Consider the following 14,683-nt stretch of genomic DNA (forward strand, 5'->3'; position numbering starts at 1 on the left):
TGCAGGAGAGGGCAGAGTCTGTCCTTAAGCAAACTGCACTTTTGTGAAATTATTCAGAGTTAAAAGGTTCATTATGGCTTTTGAAGCACTTCTGCAGTAACGGAAAAAACAATAAAAAGCTGAAGTCTTCCAGTAGGCTCTGCTTTTTTATTCAGCAAATCAAAGTGGATCCAATTTCCTGCTTCTTGGAACAGAAAATTACTTCTTGAGCTGAACTTTTTGGTACTAAACAGCTTTATAATTTTTGGTCTTGTTTAGAAATATCTATAACAATTTTGTTGAACAGCAGGAGAAAAATAATTAAAATTACTTTATGTGAGATAATCAGTGCAAATATTTTTTCTGTACAAAATTCTTTAAAATAACACATTTTTAAAAAATAAAACTCACAAAACTGTCAGCCTTGACATCCAGAAAGTTTGTGTGAATTTTGTTTTACTCTTTTGGGTTTGAAATCCAAGCTTACAAAATCATCACTGTAACTCTGTAACACCGTGACCCATTGATATAATGTAAAGCACCCAAGGACCTTTTCTAGAATTCACATTTAACAATTACTTAATTTCATGTCATTATTGAAAAGAAAATTCAGGCAGTTTTGTGTTTCAGTTATTTGGTGATCCATTTGGCACACAGACATTTCCCTGTGTAAAACTATGACACTTTCAGACAGAGATCTCTTGAATGTTTTCATGGCTGGGCACAGTGCCTGGCAAAATCCAAGTAAGTATTAAAGACAAGTTTTCCAACTCATTTTGAATGCTTATATTTGTCATTGAGATCCCTTTGCTTCTAGTGTTAGAATTAAAATATCAAAGAATGCAAGGAGCAAAGGTGGCCAAGAATCTCCTACAACAATTGTATCCTGTGCTGTCATAAATAAATAAAACCAAATAAACATTGTGGAAAAAACATTCCTAAAAGTGTTTCATGTCTCATATTGCATGTGAACAAATGGATGATGATGGAAAGCACAGCTTGCTTTGTGCTTGAATACTGATGGTTATATCTGAAGGAGCTGTTTTTCTGAATAAAATAATTTTTTGTCTATTTTAAGCAAGCAGTTCCATTTATGTTAGATATTTTTAAGTGATTACCTTAAAAGACCATGTAGCTTATTCCAACTTTTGCCTTGATTGCATAAATCACCAGTTATTTTAATTTAAGTGGAAAATATTCCAACTTGAGACACAAACAGGGCAAAATTTCTGTCTGCTGAACCATCTCTGCAAATTTAAAAGCTACATGTTATTCAGCCTGTCATTTCTGTTTACTTCAGTGGGGAAAGCTGTCTTTAATGCTGAAAGAGCAGCCTGGAGCCTGCAGGGTGTGGGACCAGCCAGGGCTAAGTGAGCAGCCCCACTGGTGATGCTCAGCTGAGAAATGCTGGGCTTTAATCACTGACACACAAAGTGCTTCCCAGGGCCTCTCCCCCATCTCAGCACTCTGCTCTCAGGAGCAGCAGCTAAAATAAAAATGCTTTCCCAGGGTGTGTTGGCCAGCAGCAGCTGAAAGCAGCAGGAGTGCTCTGAGTGCTGCCTGGGGGAGGGTCAGGAAGGATTTGGGGCCAGGGGGATGCAGGTTTGGGGGAGGAGGGTCCATGAGCTGAGGGCAGTGCTTGGTTTGGAGAAGCTGTGTGGGTACCTGAGAAAGATCACAGAAACATGGAATGGGTTGGAAGGGACCTTAAGGCCATCTCCTTCCACCCCTGCCGTGGCAGGTGTTAGGAACAAGTTCCTAAGTTTCAGTTTTCATGTTAATTGCTAGTGTTAAATTCCAAGCCTTACCCTGTTCTGATTCCTAATTAATGTTAATTGTTAATGTTAAATCATTGGCCCCATTCTGTTTCAGTCCCCAGTTGTCTCACCTGTGTGCCCTTTCCCTCCATCGGGTGGTGTCTCTGCTGCTCCCTGAAATGGCGCCTGGGAGGAAGGTGATGTCATGGATTGGTATGCAAATAAAGGAGTGTAAAGGACACTGGGACACTACTTGGAGATAAAAATCCCTTAAGACAACGAGCCCAAATGACATCTGGAACTGAGGATAGTGTTCCCAGATTGGGAAAACAGTGCAGAACACGAATTTATCATCCTGAGCTGCTTTGATTTCATCTCCATGATCCCAACAGCACCCTACCAAAATGACAGCCCTGGACTAAGAGCTGAAATCGTTTTCCTTGGGATTCTCATTGAGGACAGAAGCCCCAGCTCTGCCTGAGCAGATAAAGCTGCACTCCTCCTCCTCCTCTTCTACACCAGCCATCAGGAGCAGTGGTGGTGTGCGCAACGCCTCGGGCTCCCCACCCAATCTGATTTTCCAATAAAGGCCTTACAAAGGAGCTGGTCTCCTGGCCCATTTATCTCACCAGGGACACCTCCCACTGTCCCAGATGGCTCCAAGCCCCATCCAGCCTGGCCTTGGGATCCAGGGGCAGTCACAGCTGCTCTGGGCACCCTCCCAGAGGAGAATTCCTTCCTGATCCCCAATCCAAATCTTATTCCTTCTGTTTGAACTCATTTGTCCCATCACTCCATCCCTTGTCCCCAGTCCCTCCCCAGATCTCCTGGAGCCCCTTTAGGCACTGGCAGGGTCTGTAAGGTTTGCCTGGAGCCTTCTCCAGACTGGACACCCCCAGCCTCTGCTCACAGGACAGGTTTCTCAGCCCTCTGAGCATCATTTTTCATCATTTTTCCAGATGTTTCACAGGCCAAGCTGTTTGCTCTTTCTCCACAGGCTTCCAAGCTTTCAAATGAGGTATAAAACAAATCCTCTCTGCTTTGCAAATAATTTTTCTTTCTGTTGCCTATTTTTGTCTTCTAAGCTACAAATGAAGCTTCCAATCTGGTGCTGAAAAAGAAGCAGGAGTGTGGAGGAAGGGCTGGTGCCATGTCCAGAGCCTGCATTTGGCTTTTCCTCTGCCCAGTGCATGAGGAACCTTCCCAGAGCTGTGATGTGAATATTCACACAATAAATTCAACGCCATGACCCAACACTCTCCAGTTTTTCCATTTCAATGCAGCAGGCTCTCAGCCCATCAGGGTGATTTAGGCTTCAGTTGCTTTTTTCCCAGCTGGAAATGGCCACCTAGTCACCAAACCTGCTATGGTATCTAGCAATATTAATTAGTCCACCTAGTAAGCCTTATAAAGAGCAAAGCTTTGAATTTCTCTATTCTATTTCCTAATTAATTCACTGTATGCACTGCACAAAGTGTTTTATAAGGAAACAGGTACAGGCTGCCAAGTCTTCTTCCCCTGTAAAATCCAGGCTCTGCTGCTTGTATTGGAAATAATTTTAGCATGCTGAAAAAAAACAGAGTAAGGCATTGGACAGAAATAAGCATTCATATTGAGAGATTAAATATATTCCAGTTCAGCCATAGGGTTTTGAACATTTCATTTCCACCAGAGTCTCATTTTAGAGCATATAGGTAATTTTGCCCTGGCATGTAACAGAATTGATTTCTTTGCTGAAATCAGAACTATCCAAATTCCCAAGTAAGGAGCTCTGAGCTATGGACAAGGGGATTTGGATTTCCTTTCCCTCTTTCCTGTCCCATCCAGAATCCCTAACAAGTCCCTGCTTTGCTGTCAGCTACCATCATAAGTTGGAACACTTTTTAAAAGTGAGGAAAAACACTGAAGTTATTTGGTTTTGACACCCCAGAGGGAATGGGTGACACTCCATTGACACTCCCTTGGGGATGGGTGAAGGATCTATTTCAGTTTTCAGAGTTTTTTTGCTTCCCTGAACTTTTATATGACATTTTTCCTTAGCAGATATCAACCTTAATGCTGATACAAGATTAATGTAAATGTGATCTGGTTTGGGGAATTCATCCCTTTTTGGGTGAGGGACTAAACATTTTAGGGTGTGTTTTAGTGGTTTTGTGTTTGGTTTTTTTTAAAGGTTTTATTTCAAATAAGACATTTGATTGAAGAGCAAAAATAAACAAAGGAATTCTTCCTTTGCAAATGTCATGCAGGAAGGCTGTTTTTATTTGGCACAAATAGTTTTTAAAATATGTGTATTTCTTGGTTGATTCCTCCTTTCCAGATTCCAGATTTTATCCCACAGCTTCAGTCAGTCTGCCTTTAATAAGCTTTCACAGAGTAAGGAAAGAGTTGGGCAAAAAGTTAATTTGCAGCAATTTTGATCTTTGTGATTACACATTGCTGACAAGACAATGGCACAGAACTAATAAAAGGGGCAAGGGAAAAGCTGGGGAATGGGAGAGGAAACAAAGGTAAAAAGGGGTTTAATGCACTCAGATCTATCATGCAGAGTTGAAAAGCCAGACTGTGAAAAGCCAATTAGTGCACCAAATATGAAAAGCACCCGAATTAAGCAGAGAGAACATCACCAAAGAGAGCTGAGATAGGGATGCTCCCAGCATGCAGACATAAAAACATTTCAGAAGAGTATATAGGAAAATGTTTTTAAAAAGAAATGAAATGCAGTGGGAATTCACTAAAAACAAACCATAATGGGCAAATGATAGGCTGTGAAATAAAGTATAAAAGCCAAATCTTTGTAGTGTCTAACACTGACAAAACACTTTAAGGCTGAGTTTATGAGGTTCTGTGCCATAAACATCAAAACTTAAAAAGCACATTTGTTGCTTGATGCAGGTTTTTATTTACTCTCTTGGAGTGTTAATGAGCAGAAAGATGGATTCTAGTATAATACCCATGGTACCAGAACAAAAAATAAGGACCAACATTAGCATTGATGTTTTAAATTATTAAAAAATGTCTTGAAAATTGTATTTCCTGTTAATCAACTTAGATGCTCCTTGTGGTGTGAACACACTGAGAACTGCTTTGATATAAAAACCAAATTTTAAGTAATTTTTCTGCATTTGGAGTGGTAACCTGCTGGCTTTTATTCAAAGGAGATCAAACAGAAATGTTTTATCTGGTCCTCTTCCATTTGGATAAAGAAAACTATTTAGATAGTACAATAACAAATAAAAAGCTGTTTGAGTTTCTTCTAGCAATTACTGACAAAAATGGGTTTAAAACCCCAAATACAATGAGAAAATAATTTGGCAAAGTGTCTACACTGAGATATGAGAACCCTGAATTAAGGAATGGGGGTGCTTCCTGCAGGCTAAATGAATCCTGTCCCTGCATCCTTGAGCATTTGATATTTCTGGAGGCAGTCAGAGCCTCAAGCTTACATCAAGTCAACACCCAGGATTCTCATTGAGCTCAAGTTAATATTTTAGTTCAGTCACCATGCCAAGATGATTTGCAGTGCATGAGGAAATTGTGCTATGTCTGCTCTTCATATGAGGATTTTTTTCCTTTCAAATAATAAATTCCTCACAGTCAGAGGTTAGCTTTGCAATCAGGACAGTAAATACTGAATTGCTATGAAACCTGAGCACTGCCTTCATCTTTGGGATGGGGCTTTTTTTGCTTTTTTTTGGCTTTTTTTTGTTTGGTTGTTTTTTGTTGTTTTGTTGGAATTTTTTTTAATGTTTCACCTTTCTGGATGTGACTGCTGAGATGTTTTGCTCAAGCTTTGAGGGTAAGACTGCTCTGTGTCCAGTGGGAGGTGTCCACAGCAGGGGCTTGGAATGAGATGATCTTTAAGGTCCTTTCCAACCCAAATCATTCTACAATTATGAATTCACTGTCTCACTGATCTGTCCTCACTCTGACACACCAGAATCTGTTTTTCAGTCCTGGCTCAAGGACTGCATCATGAAATACAATGGCATACATAAATACCTGACAGGCCTTGGGTTCTCACCTCACACAACAAACCACAGGATCATACCATGCTGGATATTTCACTTCCCAGCAAAAGCAGCTCCATGAAGATTCCCTAAAGAAGTTAATTCCAGCTTTGAGCTGAAATGACAGAGCTGCAGGTTAGTGCAGACCTCAATAAATGAGTATTGCTGAAGGAAGGAGCCTCCTGCAGCTCAGCCTTCCAGAAAACATCCAAAGTTGCAGATGAACCAACTTTTAACTGTGTTAGAAATGCCAATTTTGTTACTTCACCATCTCTGAAACATTGAATGTTTGATTTCACAGCTCTTCAAGTGTTATTTTAAAGCTGTTGACTGAATACTGTGTTTAAGCTCCTGCTGATGTCTTTCAATTTATTCAGCGTGTAAAATTCAAACTTTTCCTATTTTTCTGTGACTAGTTCTTTAACCCACTAGTGCCCAACAACCTAATCAGGCACACTCTAGAGATCTTTGATAATTTTCTGGAGAATTTACATATATATGTGTGTGCCCATGTAAAAAAAAAGAAATATATATACATACATGTATGTATTTACAGAATCTCCACACTAACAAATATTTTTGGGCTGAGATAAAATCTCTCTCCTCCTGGAAGTTTATTTTGCTGACTGAATTTTCAGACAGCACAATTTTTTTTTTCTGAACTGAGTATTAAATTCAGAGCAAATGAAGCCCCTACCAGATCGCCAGCCAAGGCTATTACAGGCTGTCATTCCTTCCCACACCCCCTTGTCCCTCCAGATTAGGAAATAAGGCTCAAGAGTTGCTTTTCCTCATGCACTTTTTCCTATTTCCTTTGCCAGTGAACAGATGATGCCTCACAGACATCTCCAGCTCTTCCCAGCACTCTGCTGCCATTCCAAGGGCTTGCTTTGCTATCTTGTCTCAGAGAAGGAAAATGGGAGTTTTAAATAAGTACACCTGCTCCCTGCAAAAGGGAGTGCAGCATTTCACTGCACAAATATTATCTGGTTGGGACAGAACTTGAAGAAAAATCCTATTTCTGTCCATAAAAAGGTGGCATCAGTATGGCACATACATCCAACAGGAAGAGTTGTGCTGCAGAGTAATTAGTCACAAAATAGGCACAGAGGTGGCTGTAACCAGACTGGGAATTCCCCTAGACCTGGACAGTGGTGACTCCAGGCTCAGCATCTCAGCAGAGCTGTGCCAAAGCTGTGGCTGCTCCCCAGTGTCCCAGCCTGGCAGGAATTTCTCACAAGCCAGGTGTTTGTTTCTTCATTTCCAGCTCCTTCCTTCTCCCCCCTTGCACTGCAGGACACTGAGGCACAGCAGCACTTCCAGCAGAGGGAAGCTCTGAGGATGGGTGGGAATGGATGGGATTCTGAGCAGTGCAGGAAAGTTCTAAGGCTGGGTGGGAACAGATCTGACACTTCCAGCAGAGAAGGAAAGTTCTAAGGCTGGATGGGATGGATCTGACATTTCCATCAGTGTACAGAAGCTCTGAGGCTGGATTGGAACGGATTGGACACTTCCAGCAGAGAAGGAAAGCCCTGAGATTGTCTGGGAATTGTTCTGACACTTCCAGCAGTGCAGAGAAGCTCTGGGGCTGGATGGGAATGGATCTGACACTTCCAGCAGTGCAGTGAAGCTCTGGGGCTGGGTGGGATGGATCTGACATTTCCAGCAGTGCAGAGAAGCTCTGGGGCTGGGTAGGAAAGGATCTGACATTTCCAGTAGAGAAGGAAAGCCCTGAGACTGGCTGGGAATTGATCTTACACTTCCAGCAGTGCAGAGAAGCTCTGGGACTGGCTAGGAATGGATCTGACACTTCCAGTAATGCAGAGAAGCTCTAAGGCTGGCTAGGAATGGATTGGAGACTTCCAGCAGTGCAGAGAAGCTCTAGGGCTGGGTGGGAATGGATCTGACACTTCCAGCGGTGCAGAAAAGCTCTAGGGCTGGGTGGGATGGATCTGACATTTCCAGCAATGCAGAGAAGCCCTGAGGCTGGGCAGGAAGGGATGGGACACTCCAACCTTGGCAGAGCAGCTCTCTTGATTCCCAATTTCCTCTCCCCATCCCAGAGCCAGCATGCACAGCCAGCTCTGGGGGCTGTGGCTGTGCCAGGCTCAGTTAATCAGTGTTAAGTGGAGTGTGTGGTGCTGCCTGAGGGCAGGCAGCAGCTGATTTGAGCTGGGATGTGTTTGTCATCAATTACAGAGATCGATTTCCAATCTGGTCAGATTGGCCAGGACTGTGTTCCCAGGCAGGTGCTACAGATGCTGCCACATTCTAACTTGTCTCTTTAGGGACTGGCTTCACCTGGAGTTTTGTCTTTATGTGCACAGGTATTTACACCTGCATCATTCAATTCCTCTCCTGCAAAGTCCCCCAAGTTAATTTGTTAATTTGGGCACACACAGCAGGGCTGTGGGTCCTGGGGATGTTACAGCTGCTCCAGCTCAGCTCTTGCCCCACAGAAAAGCAAACACTGCTGTGTGCAAGCACACATCAGCTGAGCAGCAAGGAGCAGTTCAGGGGAGCTCCTGGAAATGAACCTGGAGGAATAGTGTGGATGTGAGTGGAAAAAGGAGTTTAACATCCACAGTGCACAATTTTCCATTCCTCTCATTATGAGGATGCACAAACCTCCTGTCACAGTGGAGTGGGAACTTCAGACAGGTTTTCAGAGTTTAAGTAACATTGTCCCACAAGATCTAGAGATGGTAAATCAGACATGTTTATATACAATTATTTATTATGACAAATGATTAGACAAAAGGCCTCAATCAGATTCATTTACCACACAGTATAAAAGCTAAAACTATTCCTAGGGGAGCATGATGGAGTCAATCAATAGGGAGAGAATCCCTGTTGCCCTCAGTTTGCTGCCTTGCCCCTGCACCACCACTCAGTAATTCAGTGTTTATTAGTAGGCAAGAGCTGCCAAACTGCCCCAGGTTCTTTCTCCTCCTTTTATTTACCTTTTCCATTCAGAGAGCCAGTTTTAAACTCCAAGGTACTGTGTCACTGTGATGGGTTGGTGGGTGAGGGGGGTCTCTAAATTTTCTAAATGAATGTTTTCACTGTTGTAATTGCAGCAGCCCTGCAGTGATCCTGAAAACTGTCATGGGGATATGGGGACAGACAGTTTCACTTGGGGGATGGCAGTGGCAGCTGTCAGCAGAAAACTGAGCTCTAGAGGGCTCAGATGTGTGATGGATAATTAAAACAATTTTAATGTTTGTTATGTCTTTCTCTACATTGCAAACCTTTATGTGTCATAGAGCTCATATAAATAAAGGATGAAAACCTTCAATTTGGCCTAAACCTGAGATTTATGCTCTAAAGAACTGTCTTTGATCCAAAGAAATGCAACAGTGTGTTTAAGCACAACTTATTTCACAGTAATTAATCCATTTTTCACCCTTCACTGCCTCCCCAGTTTTGTTCTGTATCTGCAGGTTCAGGAAAAGCAGGGTGATGGAGGAGCCAGGGAGAGCAGCACTGCTGCCTGCTACAGCCCAGGCACTCATTATTATTACCCATCAACAATTTTAGTTCCAGCACTGCCCTGCTTTGGTCCCTGTCCCAGCCAGAGCAGGACAGCAGAGGTTCTGTGTGAATCCCTGACCCTGCACAGCCCCTGCAGCAGCCACTGCTGGCTTTGTTTTCATTTCTATTGATTAAAGACCTGCAGCACACAAGGCAAATGCATTTGGGTGACATGTTCTTGCTCCTGGTCGTGCTTTGTGACCTTTTTGTCAGATTTTATCATAATCTCTGAGGCTGGAGCTCAGACAGTGTGTGAGGGTGCTTGTGCACACAGCAGCTTCAGGACCTGGGCCTAAGGGACAGAAAATATCAGAATAAAAAGATAATTTTTTAAATTTTATTTTTTCTTTCTTATTCCCCCCACCCCCAACATCAGTATCAGTTCTACAGCTCAAGTTTACAGTCAGTGGAAAATTAAAAAGTTGGCATAATCAGACTAGATGGGGCTTCCACTTGCTGACAGTGGTTTTTTTTCAGCATGAGGATTAAGCAGATGTATAAACATTTTCAGAATTAGCTTCCAAACACCAGATGGAAAAGTAATTGGAGTCAATGCAGAAATCTGTATTTTAAATCACTGGCGTATCTTTAATTCAGGGTTACAACAGGTATCTTTCATTTGCATTTTTTATCTCAGCTCTGATCTCTCTGGGCTTTATCATGCTCAGTGATCATGAATCATCAGCAGTGAAGGACATGGCTGAAATTCCCTTTCAAAATATCATTTACAGGGCAAGCAAAAAGGCAGAAGAAATGCTTTTTTTTTTTAGTTTATGAAGTGAGCAAACTCACCTGGGAAGACTAAAGTGACAAATAAATGTGTCATTTCCCAGTGCCACTCTGAGTGACTTTCCAGAACAGAATCACATTTTAACTTGAAAGTAAAAATTGCCCCTGCCAAGTAATACACAGTAAACAATGGGATTTTAATTACAGCTCAGTTTTTGTTTACTGAGTCAGAAAGTGCCTGGGAGACAACAGCCTGTCCTGATGTTCATCAAACCCTTTGGGTGGATTGCCATTAATTTTAATGGGCTAAAATTGATCCCTTGAAAGGCCTGTGTTTAAAAAATTTTAGGTATGACTTTAGTATCAAAAAGATTTCCTACTTGTATGTTTTTGCAGACCCCAAAGGCTTGAGAGCAATCCTAATGGGGTCACTGCTTGCTGAGTTTAGTGACAGGTACTGCAGAAGTAATTAAAACCTTGAAGTCAAGTAGTTAAAAGAAAATTCTGGCTTCTTTCTTGTGCAGAAGGTCACTAAAGTGAATTTAAAGCTGGTGTGATAGCACTGGATGGCTCCTGAAAGCCTGACACAGAGTTAGCAGAGTTTGACAGGGTGTGTCAAATGATTTCTGTGGAGCTCAAAACACTCATTTCTGATTATTTTGGAAGAAAAGTGACACAAGAATGTGGAAGTGCTTTTTCAGTTAGATAGTGAAATAAGCTGTAATAATTTAAGCTCATCCATGCCATAAATACCAAGCAACTTCCACTCTGGAATTTCTAACCCAGAAGAGGAGGCCAACACTAGCTCAGCAGAAGATAAAACAAGCTGAAGAAAATGTTTTTGATCATAGTAGTGGCCTCTAAAGCTCTGAGGGTGCTCAAAAAGATAACATCAGCTTTTAGGAGCTGTTTGACTTCAAAGAAATTGCTGTCACAGAAAAGTGAAAATTGATGATCCCATTTCTCTATCTCGCCCAACCAGGTAGTTCAGAGCTGCTGGTGCTGTAAAGGGAGCATCACTCCATAAAATCCTGAAGTAATATTCACAGCCTCCCAGGAAGGGAGGGGGAAAAGTGAAATATTACCATGGCAACAGAAAAAGCTGGAATCTAGAAGACAAACCACTTTTCCACAGGCTGCCCCTAATTCTGGGTCATTCTCAGCCATGAAAAGCCACTGATGCAGAAGGCTGCAATGAGCAGGGCTTTTCCTCTTTCAACCTTGCTCCAGCTGACCATTCCTGGGCTCTGTCACGGTGAGCTGATGCTTCACCTCCCTTCAGGGCTTCTCACAAGTATTTTTCTTTTGCCAGCCTGTGAGTTTTTCCTTTCTTGTTCCTCTTAGCCCACTAGCAGGGCAGAAGTTAGAAGGTAGTAGTACAACCCACGATAAAAGAATGCAATAAAAACCAGTTACATTAAAAAAAAATTGGTTCCATTCCAGAAAGAATTTGTTTAAATTTCACTCTGTTATTTTTTCAGGGCTTCACTGTTTCTATGATTAGTGCTATATTTGGTTTAAATTAGTTCTAAGTTTTATCCAGTTAGTGAACTAGAAGTTATTTGCATTGCAAGCTGCCAATACAAAAAGCAACAGCATAAAACAGTCAGTGTGTACACTGGAAGGAACTTGATTCTTTTTCCCCCCTCATTTAGCAGTGCTGAGTGTTTTCATACAGAAGTATGAAAGATTATCTTACAGTTTTCAAAATAACTTCCAGGCCACTTTAATCAGTGTCTTAAAGGATGTAAGCAAACAGGAAGGGATCAAAAACCAGGAATTGCAGAAGCCCAGGCTATTAAAGAGCTTTTTTAAAGGAAACAAAGCCTCTGTGAGCATCACTCTTTCAGAACTTTAATTAGGTCTCTGTTTAAAGTCTGTCAAAGAACAGATGGTTTTCTCAGTTAATAGGCAGCTTGGAACCAATCAATATCAGCTGTCCAGTTCTGACCAGGTGTCCCCAGGAACCTCAAGAGGACACAGTTCAAGGCCAGACCATCTTTCCCAAAAGGAAAAGCTCTATACTTGTTTGTAACCCAGAGAAGAGCCAAAGCAGTGTTTTTCTGTAATGGGAACTTTCAGTTTTTTCCATGCAGAGGCCATGCATGTCCTCCTGTCCCAGTGGTCAGACATTTACAGAGGCCAGTATCAATCAGGACAGAATCCACTCTTGTTTTGAAAGTCAGTGTCAGGTGTAGGACTTTGAAGCAAACTCCATCTGAAGCACAAATTCTTAATTTCAGGATTGTTTATTGGGCCCTGAATGTCATCCATGTGATGGGAGAAATCCCAGAAGAAAATACCAGGTTCAGAAAAAGGATTTGCAGTTTGATTCTGCTTTTCCTTAATAAGTACAAGTTACATTGCTGATATAGAAATGATCCTCTGGGTTTAATCCCTGTACTATCTATTAACTTAGCACAAAAGTTCTGCTTATGTTTAATCACTGTCTGTGCTCCCTCAGGTGAATTTTCACTCTTGAATTCTTTATTGGGCTCTGAATTAAGTGCTACATAAGAACAACTTCTCTCTTACTTTCAAAATCTAGATGTTAATGAAGTTCTCAATACCAAACAACTTTTCCAGCACTGACGAGAACTGGATGTGGCCAGAAAGTGAAAAGGTTCAAGTCAAAGAATCAAAAGAGACCTTAAAGATTATCCGGTGCCACCCCTGCCATGGCAGGGACACCTCCCACTGTCCCAGGTGCTCCAACCCCAATGTCCAACCTGGCCTTGGGCACTGCCAGGGATCCAGGGGCAGCCACAGCAAATCTGGGACCCTGTGCCAGGGCCTCACACCCTCCCAGGGAACAATTCCTTCCCAACATCCCATCTAAACCTACTCTAAAAGCAGATTATTTGCTCATTTTTGTTCATTGTCCTGATAGGTGAATGGGAGCTGTTTTGGATGAAGACTTGGACTTACAAAAATTGACTGCACTGTGATGAGATACAGACACTCACCACGATGTGGAGCCTCCCAGCCCCTACAGGAACTCCCATGTTCCAATATGTTCACATTCTGGCCTAAAACAATCTCATATCATAGTGACAGGCAGCAATAAAAAAGCTGAAGTTCTTCATGTGCAATTTGGAAATAACAAAAGAAATTGGATTTTTGACTGATTTCCCTAAAAGAGAAAATCTTGATTGCTTGGAAACGTAATAGTATACAGCTTTGGAAATCTGCATTTATATAACTGTACAAAATCAGGCTTTTTATCCTTGGAAGGGAAACAGAAAATAAAATACTGTATTTTTCAAGGTGCACTCATTAAAGGCCGTGTTTGGGACTTGAACATCTAACCTTTTTTGCTGTAGTGATGCACATCAATGGTTCAGTTTGTTCCACTTACTACTTCTGCTTTTTTTTTTTTCCCTGCAAGCTATGTGTGACCAGTCTTAGAGACTGGACTTATGTATTGATACAGGAAAGTGATTTACACATATTTATATTTTTTGACCCTTAATCATCTGTCCTAGAAAAGCAATGATCAGGAATTCCTATGAATAAAAAACACCTTCTATTTAAAAATTGTAGTGGGTGGCTTCAGGTAATAACAATTCCTCCTTTTAATAGCTGAGCACTCCAGATGGGCATTTTCCATGGTGAGAACAGAGACCATTATTCCTGGGTAACAGGTAAAGCCCAGCTGCAGGAGCCTGGTGAACACTGAAGCTTTGGTGAAGGGGATTCTCTGCTTTCCTGGAGGCTTGCAGGGCAATGCTGATGTTTGGAATGAAAAGCTGCCAACAAACAGCTGAGTGCTGTCCCACATACCTGCCCTGCTTGGAAATGTTCAACTAAAGCTGCACTTCAAGGTCAGTTCTTGCCTGAACAGCCTGGGTCTGTGTCAGATGAGGGGCAGAGCTCCCTGGTTCTGGTTTCAAGCACAGCAGGGCTGCTCACAGCCAGCCTTGCTTCCCTTTCTTCCTCCCCTCAGCTGCTGCAGCTGGGTGGATCTGTTCCTGCTGGTGGTGGGAGGGTTTGAGAAATGAAACTCAACAGGTGGTGGGATTGTTACTGGCAGCCCATTTATTATCATTAGCTGGTGCAAAAAAACAATGTTCAAGCTAAACATTTTTTTAAAAAATAAAGCGAGTGATGGGACTCTGATCCCTGTATTTGGCATTATTTTTAATTTCAACAAAGCCTCACAGCAACTATTCATCAAGTTCTTTTCCTGGAGGAATCTTTTCTCTGTGTACATTCTGAAGAGAGAACTTGCAAAAATTGTACAGATATGGTATCTAGGAAAAAAAAGGGGCTGGGACAGGCTCTACTTGTCCCCAGAAAAGTGTCTGCAGGGGCCAGAGAGCACTGGTGGCAGTCAGGAATGCACTCACAAGTTACAGAAAGGGCAAGAGCAGTCAACAGGGAGAAGTGAAGCTGATCTGGGTTATGTTTTTTGATCTTTCTGCTTTCACATCAGTGAGTCACAGCTCATGAATGTCCCATACAGGATGCAGTTCCCCCTGAAGCCCCTTGGCAGCTTTGCTCACGGCTCATGATATGGGAAAATGCTGATACACAGTTCCAGGAGAAGCAAAATGGAAATCCCTTTTTTACCTCTTAAGATTGGTAAAGAAAAAAAATCTTGGTTAGCTCTAAAAATGCCACAGCATGATGAAATGCACAACAGTGCTGCAGGACTTCCACAGAATCACAGGA

Source organism: Catharus ustulatus, chromosome 8, assembly GCF_009819885.2.
Source record: "Catharus ustulatus isolate bCatUst1 chromosome 8, bCatUst1.pri.v2, whole genome shotgun sequence".
NCBI classification, from domain to species: Eukaryota; Metazoa; Chordata; class Aves; order Passeriformes; family Turdidae; genus Catharus; species Catharus ustulatus.